The following is a 12,077-nucleotide window of genomic DNA, read 5'->3' on the forward strand; positions in this document are numbered from 1 at the left end:
AGAAAATAAAAGAATGTCTAGTTTCTGCTCCGATACTTAATTGTCCTGACTACAATTTGCCTTTTGTTGTCCAATGTGATGCCTCAGGATATGGAGTGGGCGCCGTGTTATTGCAGCCAGGCCCGGATGGTGACGAAGTAATTAGTTTCCTGAGCAGATCACTAACGCGTCAAGAAAGGAATTTTTCCACGACGGAACGGGAATGTTTAGCTGTGTTATGGGCAGTCGAAAAACTGCGTCCTTATTTGGAGGGTGTTCCGTTTAGGGTCGTGACTGATCACGCATCCCTCGTATGGCTTCAAAATTTGAAGGATCCTACTGGAAGATTAGCTCGATGGGCGGTAAGATTGCAACAATATGACTTTAAGATTGTGCATCGGAAAGGAAAAGAACATGTTGTCCCCGATTTGTTATCTCGGTCAGTTCCCGTGCTTGATATGGTTGAAGAGGTTGTACCGCTTCCTAGTGGTGATAGTTGGTATGATAAACTTTGTAGAAAAATCGAGTCTAATCCCTTGAAGTATCCTCAGTGGAGAATGTCTGGTGGCAAACTTTATAAATACATCCGTCCCAGTCATGGATTTTTGGTCGAGGAAGTGGACAATTGGAAGGAAGTCGTTCCTAAGGGTCAACGATTGGAAGTGCTGAAGTTGTGTCATGATAGTCCTTTAGCAGGTCATATGGGGATCCTGAAAACTTATAAGCGTATTAACGAGAAGTATTTTTGGCCGAAACTGCGGAGTGATGTGTCTCGTTACGTTGGACGTTGCTCACTGTGTGCCATGCATAAGGTGGAACAAGGTAAGCCCAAAGGCTTTATGACTCCTCAACCTAAAGCTACTCAACCATGGGAGATAGTAGCAACCGATCTTATGGGACCTTTCCCAAGATCAACTCAAGGCTATAAGTTTATCTTAGTGGTAATGGATGTGTTTAGTAAATTTTCTTTGGTATTTCCGTTGCGATCCTCAAAAGCCGTGCATGTCGTTAAGAAAATAGAAGAAGAAGTTTTTCTCGTATTTGGAGTTCCACGTCTGTTACTATGTGATAATGGTGTCCAGTATACTTCGGGTATTTTCAAGAAAATGATGGAAACCTATGGTGTCTCAGTTCGTTATAATGCGTTGTATCATCCACAGTGTAATCCATCTGAACGCTATAACCGAACCCTTAAAACAATGATGGCAACTTATATAGCTGACAACCATAGGAAGTGGGATGAAAATTTGGCCAAACTAGCATGTGCTACGCGCACTGCATACCACGAGTCGACTGGTCAAGATCCCTACTTCATAAATTTCGGTCGGAAGATGGTAGTGGATGGACGAGATTTTTCCCGAAAGGACAAACTCGGAGACCCGGAGGACGAAGTAGCTAAAATGGGATATCCAGGTGGACTCCAGGAATTATTTGTTGATGTTAGAAAACGTTTAGATAAAGCTTCGGCTAAGTGTGAGAAGACCTATAATCTACGGAGACGTCCAGAGGAATTTCAGCCCCATCAGTCAGTATGGCGGAGAAATTTTGTGTTGTCAGATGCCGCTAAATATTTCACGAAAAAGTTAGCTCCTAGATGGATAGGACCCTACTTCGTGAAGAAGAAAGTTTCCCCCTGGACATATAGTTTAGAGGATGAAAATGGCAAGGATCAAGGTATTTGGAATATTAAGGATTTAAGGATTAGTAACCCGACTGGTGATCCCGATAGGATTTAGGTCGGAGTAGAACGGACTAGCAAAAGTTTTGTCTAGTCTAAGTAAATTTAGTTAGTCTTTTGAAATTGGTTGTATTTATTTTTTTTGTTGTGTCCGTGAAGGATGACTGAGTGTTGGCTATGATCTGTTCTTAGGATGTATTTGGATGGTCAACCGATTCGTTTTTTTTTGTGTTAGGTAGCCAATACGAAGTCGTAGGGTTGCGGTAGCCTTAATTTCTTTTGATTTATGGAATTGAATGTCACTTAGGTTTGGTCAGAAATATGTTGTCTTCGATGATATGGCGTTGGGATTTGTTTTGATGTTAGTAAGCCATTCTATTTAATTGGGATTTTTTCGAAGCCACATAATTATGTTTTGGTGAATCTTGTTGGATAATAGCTTAGTTTTGGATGATTCACTAAATTTCGTTGTATACGGATTTAAATTCTGAAAGACCTATCTCATTTTTATTTTAATGAACAATTGGAATTACACTACTGTTTCGGTAGATGTTCCTCGCAGTATCAGTAAGAGTGGAATGGTGGAGAGTTTCTTATGGACTCATGTTATGCGAGGTATAGTGAAGTACTAGCGATGCCCCAGAGCTGGGAGGTCGCGAATAAGGGCAACATCCAGTAACCGACCTAATCAGTGTTGTCAGATTGACGTTGGAATTTGAAACTATTCTACTTGATCTCATACGATGAGAGATGACTGTTGTGTGGAAGTGGAGTAAGTGTTGTAAGTAAGTTGTTGCTTTGTGCGTGTGGTTTGAGGTTGGTATGTCTTTCGTTGTCCAAGTACTTGCGCATGGTGAAGACGGTGTGGATGATGATTGTGTGGATTGTGTGGACTTCGCTCAGAGTTTAGGTAGTGTGTCGCTAGCGCGAGGGAAAATTTTCTTCGTCTAGTTTTTCCTCGTAAATTTTCCTCTGGGAAAGGGAGGTGTTGTTACGTTCCAAATTTAAAGTAGAAAGTCCCACCTCTATTTTATCAAAATTTAAATAATTCAGGACGTGTAAGAGCGGTTGCCTATAATATATTATAAGCAAGGTGGCGAAAATAAAATTAGTAATTTTCAAATAGGGGTAATGTCTGGCAAATTGTGCTGAAGTTAAGGGAACACGTCCTCTTTTTTGTGAAGAAACTAATTTAGATCGTTCTTTCTAGAGTTATCTTGGAAGAATTGGGATCATAAAATTGAAATTTTTGAATCTCGGTACTATTCGGTGACCTCCGTGTGTCAAGTTGTCAAGTGTTCGGAAAGACGACGGAAAGAAAGTGATTCCAGGTTTGAGAGTGTTACTGAAAGGTTGGGCTAGATTAAAAACGGCATTTTTGTTTTTTTGCTTTTGCTGCTGTTCCATGTGGGATCTGGACTAGTCCGAACCGTGTGGATATTCAAGGGGATTTGCTGCCTTCGTGGAAGGGTTTTTTTTGGAATATCCACAATTTCGCTAAAAAAAGCGGATCTACAGTACACGTGAATACCGGGAGTCGTATTTAGATCAAGAAATTAGCCTTAATCACGAGTCCAAATAGCCGGCTACGCTTCGGTCCAATTTGGGATATTTCAAACCCCTAATCTGGCTAAGAAGGGGTTGGTTGGTTGGTTTGTTTGTTTTTTTTCTGCTTCTTCTTCTTCGTATTTTTCCATCTGGCTGTAATTTTCAACTTTTCAACATTGTCACACAAGTCTATGTACATCGGCAATCGTATGGGATTTTGGATTGAAGACACGCTGAACTATAACTGGAATTCCACGCGGTGAAGTATATGAATATTCGAGGTATGGATCGATAATTAATTTTCAACGGAAGATTTAAGCACCGTCTAATTTGGTTTGCGGAATACAATAGTTTTTTTTAAAGATTATTTGCTGTTAGTTTTTATTTTCATATTTACAAATACTTTACAGATTTTTTTTAAAGATAATTTGCGGTTTATTTTATTAATTCAATATTTACACATACCTATTTTAATTTTGTAAACTGCGTCTAAGGGGGGGTTATATATTTGAGATTTATTTTTTTATATTATTTTCTGCGCACGCACTTGAGCTCACGTGGTGTCCTATTTGCGTTAATTATTTTTTTTTGGTTGGTATTGAACCGCACACCCCTTAGCGTCCGGTACTTTTGATACGTCTTACCTTTCATTTTGTTCTGTTAAGTAGAAATAACTTATGAATTTTTGTTAGGCAAGCAGAAGCCGCATTTTTATATTATTTTTTTATTAAGCCTATGGTAAAGTTAAATAATATTGTAATATGTAATATGTATGTATTTATTTTCAACTATCTTGGGAATCTATTTATTAAAATTGACTAAATTCTAATCTGACAATTTCATTTATTTTTTTATTTATTCAGGTTGTATACTGTTACTTAGTATTTTAGTAGTAAACCTATTGGTAAGTTGGTGGTTTATTGAATAGCAACGTAGGGAAGGCTGTGGGCCAATTTACCTGGCGCCCCTGATATAACTTCGGATTTTTTTGTTTTGTGGACCGCACGACCATCTCCACTGTTTTGTCTAGCCGCGAGCCATTCCCAGACTGTCACCGTATAGTACTTTTCTTTCCGGGTGTACGTCTGATTTATATTTGGTACAATTTGTAATTTTTTTATATAGATTCGGTTTTGTACGCCACAAACTATAGGCCTATTGCCCTCACCTCTTGTGTAGGTAAAGTTTTAGAATCAATGATCAAAAATAGGTTGGAATGGAGTATAGAAAATAAGGGAATCCTCAGACCATTGCAGCTAGGTTTTAGAAGGGGTAAAGGATGTTTAGAATGTCTATCCTTTTTGACATCTGAAATCCAAAAATCATTTAGTAATAATGAATGTACAATAGGAATATTCTTGGATATCCATTCAGCATATGATAATGTTAATATTGACAAACTGTACTCTACATTAATACATTTGGATATACCACATGATTTAGCTAACCTCATATATGACTTTTTAAAATGCAGAGAACTGTTTGTCAAAGATAACTCTGGGTTAGTACATGGCCCAAATACCACTAGCACTGGACTCACACAAGGATCACCATTAAGTCCAATGCTATTTAACATATATACCTACTCAATACACGAAGTGTTCCCCAAAAATGCTAAAGTCATACAGTATGCTGACGATTTTGTAATTCTAATCAAGGGAGTGAATGTTAAAAATATGATATCAAAATTAAACAAATATTTAGTCAATCTTGAAGCCTGGCTGGACAATCATAATTTGAACATCTCTGTCGGCAAATCTAAAGCTATCTTGTTTACAAGGGGTAATACCAAAATAATGCCTGGAAATATCAGTTATAAGAGTCAGCATATAGAGTGGGTAGATAAAATTAAATACCTAGGAATGGTTTTACAGAAGAACCTTAAATGGAAAGCACACATTAACCAGCTGGAAGTCAAAATAGGTAAAGCACTGAATGTAATGCGTGCCTTGTGTGGAACATGGTGGGGCAGTGACCCAAAAATATTAAAACTGATCCATGAAGCACTTATCCTAAGTCATTTAAACTATGGGGGTCAATTCCTATCTACGTGCCCTAAATATATATTGAAGAAACTAGATCAGATGCACTACCAAAGTATTCGGATTATCACAGGATGCATGAAGTCAACTCCAATCCAAGCCTTGTTATCAGAGTCTGGAGAACTGCCATTAAAATACAGAAGAGAATGGCTCACCACAAAATTTTTGCTAAAAAACCTAAGCATTAAAAACAACCCTGTCATTCAATCAATCATTGAATTAGAAGCACTTTGTAATATGGACAATAAATACTGGAGAAATAAGGAAAAACCCATATTGATAGCAACTATCAGAAAAATCCAACCTTATTTGCAGAACCTATATTCCAGTAAACTTCTTCCTTGCCATGAATATGACTTGGAACTACAACTTCAACCATTAGGAATTCTGAATGAAAATATTACAAAAAATGAATTCAATCTTATGAATTTTGTGAACTTAGTTAAAAAATTCCATTCATACAAAAAATTCTTTACAGATGGCTCAACGGACACAATGGGAAATGCGGGATTTGGTGTTTTTTCCCCAGATATAAACTATTCATTTTCATCTAAACTACCCAATCATACCCAAATATGTACAGCAGAGGTTACTGCGATCAATCATGCAGTCCAAATTATACGGGAACAAAATATCACAGAAGCCATTATCTTTTCTGACTCCAAAAGTGCACTACAAAAAATTAAAAAAACAGGGTTTTCTAAAGATACAGAACATATATCGTATTTAACGAAAAGAGGAATTATCCTAGCAAGGAACAATAATATCAAAATCTTACTAGCATGGATCCCAGGACACACTGGTATCACTGGAAACTACAAGGCCGACCAACTTGCCAATATAGGTCGTTCCCTGAATATTCCCATGAATATCAAGCTAGAGTTTTCAAATTTCACACCCTACTTGAAAAGAGAGATTTGGTCTAATTGGGCAGCTGAATGGTACGAAGGATATGGCACAAGCAATTCATTCTATGCCAAAATTAATAAACGAATCCACACACTACCATGGTTCAATAAATTCGCATATATCAGTAGGAGACATTTAACTACAATCATCCGTATGAGAACGGGCCATTGCTCATCCCCTCTTCATCTATTCAGAATTGGAGTCAAAGATGATCCTTATTGCGAATGTGGCCAAGTGGGAGGCTTAAACCATATTTTATTAGAATGTCACTTAAATCAAAACCCACACTTTGACTTGTATGCCGAATTAGCTAAAACTAAACTTCCCACCCCCATAAATATTTGCACAATTCTCACAAATATTAATGAAAATACAATCAACACCTTATGCAACTTTATTTCTACCTTTAATATTAAATTATAAAGTAGCATTTCTGGTGTGTGCAAAGCTTGGACGCTACCCCCGAGCGAGAAAAGTTTATACCGTTGTTGTGTTATATTACTAATATTTTAGCCTGTGAAGAAAAAAAAACCAGCACAAGTATACATGTAGAATAACCTTAAACAAACAAAGGAAGAATATAAGTGTACAAGTGTAGATAGACACTGATTGCTGAAGCAAGACAAAAAGTGTCTACCCTCGAAGTAAACTGGGTAAATTGTCTAGAACATAGCCCAAAAAAAGAAGAAGAAGAAGAAGAAGAATCACTTTGTGTTACCGATGGTATTCAAAAATTAAGCGTATGAAAATTGATACGTTAGGATTTTATGACCATTAGTTTAGTTAGGCATTGTAATTTTATATTTGTTTTTTTTAGGAGACCACTCACTACCGAAGAGCTAATAGCGTGTCTGGAAGAGTCCGATAGTGACGATGAACGTGCCGGTTCACAATTAATAGACATTACATTGTTTCCCCCTGAAAACGACGGAGACACGGATACCGATGAAGTTCCAGAGGAAGAAAATTTGGTGAATACTAATAGCGTAAATTTATTGGGCCCTGGTCTACTAGCAGAGTGCTCTCAGGTGGCAATAATTACACACGACCGTTAAACAGGATAAATGCAGAAAAGTAAGACCCCTTTTGAAGCATATGTCATCAAAGTTTCAATTGTATGCAAACCCGTTACCTACTGTATGGTCTCTGGATGAGGCGATGGAACCCTATTACGGTCGTCATCATTTCAAACAATTTATTAGGGGAAAGCCCATTCGATTTGGGTTTAAGTTTTGGTGTTTAAATACTCCTAATGGATACTGCGTTAAGTTTGAACTATATGAGGGGAAAAGCCAAAGAGATACTAATATACCTTTAGGCAGTTCTGTTACAAAAAGGATGGCTTTAGGATATTTTCCTGAAGGAAGTGAAATTTTCCTAGATAATTATTTCAATTCCTTGCTATTACTTGAAGAAATGAATGATCTTTGTACTCCTACACCTCAAAGAACCTCAAATGTCCTTGATGAAGTTCGATATGACAGACTGAATCATTGGCCGATCAAAAATCAAACACAGAGACGTTGTGCAAGATACCATAAATGCGTTACTTTTATTTGCAGCAAATGTAATGTTGGACTTCACATTAACTGTTTTAAATTGTACCACTTGAGATAAATTTATTTTGTTTATAATTTTAAGTTTTCTTTGTAAACGTTCATTAGTTCATTAGTTTCGTTTCTATTATTGTATAATTTCTAATAAAAACATGGTGTTGTGAAAGCCTAGCGTATGAATATTTAGACAGCTATTTACGACCACCTAGGTATATTTGAAACAAAAATGCCTGAAGTATATTGTATCTTAATCCATTTTATTGCCAAATTGAAAAGAAAAACATTTTTGAATAAGTTTTAAGGGGGTCAGGTTTTGGGGGGTTAAAATAACAATATTTCCAAATTCTTACAGTACATGTGATAAGACAAAGACAAACAAACTCTGCGTTAGGGTGAGGGCCGGGACGAGACAGCCTAACCACAGTATATTGCTTATAAAGAATAAGCAATATACTGTGGCCTAACCCTCTTATCTATGCGAGACGGGTTGTGCTAAGCTAAAACCAAAGAATATAGACGCTTAATATTCTTTGCTAAAACCACTAAAACTGTGTGTTCGGTTATTCTCTGCCATGGTACAATGAAATGAATACACAAGGTCAAGGGTCAAGGTCAGTGTTGCCAACAGTAAAACTCGCTATCCACTAGATTGAACCTTGAAAACCACCAGAAAACCACTAACAAAAAATAGTCCTGCACCCATAATCGCTAAATTTTCCACTAATTTTTTTTTTGTTTTGTTTTGGGAAAGAAAATAAGTATATTAAGTTATTAGTTTCCTTTATTACGTAGGGAATAAAAATGAAACAAATTTGTAGTAAATTATTATTAATAAAATAAAGAAACATAAAAAACATAATTAAGTAAAGAAACATGTAACAAGGACTATTCTATATTTCTTCTTCTTCAGAGGAATCATTAATGTCTGCACCATCATCGTCGGTTTCAGATTGATATGATTCTTTGGTACCGATTTGTTTTATAACGCTTACTGGAATTTCATAGTCATTGCAGCATTTTCCCTCCAACCTCAAACCACAGCGTACTCTTAGTATAGCAGTTAAAAGATTTAACTTCATTCTATTCCTCTGCTTGTTTTTTATTACATTCATACTGCTAAATAGTCTCTCAACATCGGCATTAGAATGAGGCAGTATTAGTAGAGTAAACGCAAAAGTCGCTAATTCTTCAAACCGCGATTCTCCTTGAGCTTCTTTGAAATGCAATACTTCATTCCAAAATTTTTTTGTGTTTTTGGTCTCATTCCATTTCAATAAATGAACTTGATGCCACTGATCATCGACTCTTGCTATATGTTCTGCATTTTTATTGAACTGAGCCATTATGTCAGTTAGTGGTTCTTTATTGTGATTAAGTGCTTGTTCAACACTTATTCGGGATATTTTTTTCATCAGTGTCAAATTTTCTGGTAACCTATTTTTGATTTCTTCAATTAGATTTACTATAAATGTCATGCACCGATGCCGCATCATTTCTTCGTTTTCCCGTGTTAATCCTTTTTCTCTCATTTCAAGTATTTGATTTTCAAATCGGAATCCAAGATAACATTTTTGATCCAAAAAATCTCGAATATTTTGAGTAAAAATGTCAACTCTATTTGTAGGTAATGTAATCTTGTTGACAAACATATCTATCAGGTTGATCAACTCTTCACACAATTTGGTGTGGTCCGTATCTGCTGACTCGAACATTTTATTAACTCTGTTTATTTCAATTAGTATTGGATATAAAAATGAAATATATGCGTAATTCATATCGTTCGCATACATAGAGTGCAATAACTCAGCCGTGTGACATCTTTCATGTACCTTAGCTATGGAAAAATGTGTTTTTAGCTCTAGCCATTGCGTGTATATTCTGGAAACAGCAGATTCTATTGACAACCACCTTGTCTGGCATGCTTGAACTATTTTTAGGGGTTGCTGTCCATCGTTGATGGTTTTGTATAATTCTTTAAAAAGCGATTGTCTGGAAGACGAGCGACTAAACCAATCATATGTTTCCTTAATTAAAAACTCCAAATTTCTCGGTAAAAATTCTTTTGCAGCAGCTGAAACAGCCAATTGCAAGGAATGGCACAAGCAACGCACCAAAATCAGGTGTGGTACCTCTTCCTTCAATTTGGTATAGACTCCGTTATTTACTCCAACCATCACAGAAGCGTTATCTGTACCAATTCCGATTAAATTTTCAAGTCGGAGATCGAATCTTTTGATCGTTTTTTTTATAGTAGATACAATGCCTTCAGCATTACACTCATGGATTTTAACAAGGTCTAGAAACGTGGATACTATTTTTTGGTGTAATTTACTGTAATAAATGATTACCAAACCCAAGTATTTATGCACAGCAATATCTGTAGATTCGTCAATTATTAGGCTAAATGGTTGATCTTTAAAATCTTTTTTTAGAACCTCGGTGAAATGCATTGCTAACACATTTTTTATAATCGAACTGCATTTAGTTCGGTGCAGTTGAACTTTTTCGATATCTTTTTCATGATTGTTATTATATACCTCTCCTAAATGGTCAACGACACGTATACTAGTATGCATGGCTGTAAATAATGCTAGGCTGCGTAATTATAACCTGAAATAATTTACGTATTCAAAGATGTAAAAATAAAAGTGCAAAAACTAAAGTAGACTTTACACTACATGATTTTATCATATGACAATATCATATGAGATTTGTTATGATTCCTCGTTTCTACGATGTTTTAAAAAATCGTGTTTACATTGCATGATAAGTTATGACTTATGATATGAGTGACAATGAGTCAGGTTTTATTGATTTTTTTTTTGTTTATGGTCATAGAGATATTAGACACAGTATAGGTATCAACTATTAGATTTTGAAACCATTATAATGAAAAATAAATCTTTGATTGCATTGGCTTCCCGACTTTTAATTTAATAATAATACGCCGGCAACAGCTGCGTACAGCAGTAAGAAGAAAAAGATCAGACGCCTTTGGGCTTGCAGGTGGCTCTTACAAAGAAATCGTGGATAGGGTATATCAAATTTATTGTTGATATTATACTAAATTAAAAATAATTAATAAAGAAACTGAACTAAAATTATGACTAAGAAGACTATAAAACACTAAACTAAGAATAAAATAAACTAAATAATTAATAAAAGAAAAATACGACACAATAGCACATATTAGATAATAGATTCAATATCAATGCAACAACAATAAATAAATAAATAAATAAAGAATGTTGTCTCTGGGTAAGGGAATGTTACTTAATTGATATAAGAATAAGGCGCGATATTTAAATATGTTGGTTTTACCCGTATTATTACCGAAAATCATATGATTTTATCATGCGGAATAGCATCGAGCAAAAAGACAAAAGAGGGAATGTAAAGGTAGTGGGGGCAAAAATATTGTTAGACAGGAAGTGCCATCTTGAGAGGCCAAATTAAACAAGGAAAGAGAGTCTTTTCTTGTTTAAGAAATCAAATTTAGTTGGGTTATGTTATTATTTGTCCCAACTGTCACATGAAATCTTATTTATATTGAAGTTTTTTAACAATTGTTTCACATTTTAGACTGTTATCGTTAATATTTAATTAAAATTTTCTCGTCTAAGACACATTCTGAAAACTATTTTATAGCTACTGTTAATAAGTGTCGGAAAATTTAAATTTGGCGCATTCGCATTACCGGATATGTCCGCCATCAGAGGCCACTTTTTTGGTCGCCTTTTCATAACGATTAGATTCCCTCTTTTGTCTTTTTGCTCGATGCGGAATAGGCACCGTCCTATTCTCCTGTGATAAGCTATGACGAGCCGCATGACAGTGCTTATGACAAATCACACAGTGTAAACATGTAGGTAAATTTCACTTATGACCAAATCATATGACAAATCACATGATAAATCATGTTGTGTAAAGTGTGTATAAGCTAAATATTGGGTTTGTGTAAAATATTTAGTGTTCTGTGGTTCTATCTGTTACATCCTTTGGTTTGTTATATTGTTGGTAGTTGATTAAGATTATTAATAAATAAGGAAATCCTGATATTAACCATAGGTATTTCAAGAAAATAATTATTTTGATTTATTCGTGAAAAAAAATGTGCTCATTTCTGACCAATCAATAAGTAACCAATAAAAAGCAGTGTAGAAAGAAGAATAAGTGTGAACATGCCTTTATCTTAATAGGTGTGAACGTGCCTTAACTAGTGACAGTTCGGCTCGGCGGCTAACTTCAGAAATTAGAGGTTAGGTTAGGAATGTGCTCAGGGCCAAAGAATGAAAAATGTTACTTTTACTTTATTAAATACAAACAACAGGTCTCACAAATATATTTAAATTGAAGAAAATGGTT

Source organism: Diabrotica undecimpunctata, chromosome 1, assembly GCF_040954645.1.
Source record: "Diabrotica undecimpunctata isolate CICGRU chromosome 1, icDiaUnde3, whole genome shotgun sequence".
In the NCBI taxonomy this organism is placed as follows: Eukaryota; Metazoa; Arthropoda; class Insecta; order Coleoptera; family Chrysomelidae; genus Diabrotica; species Diabrotica undecimpunctata.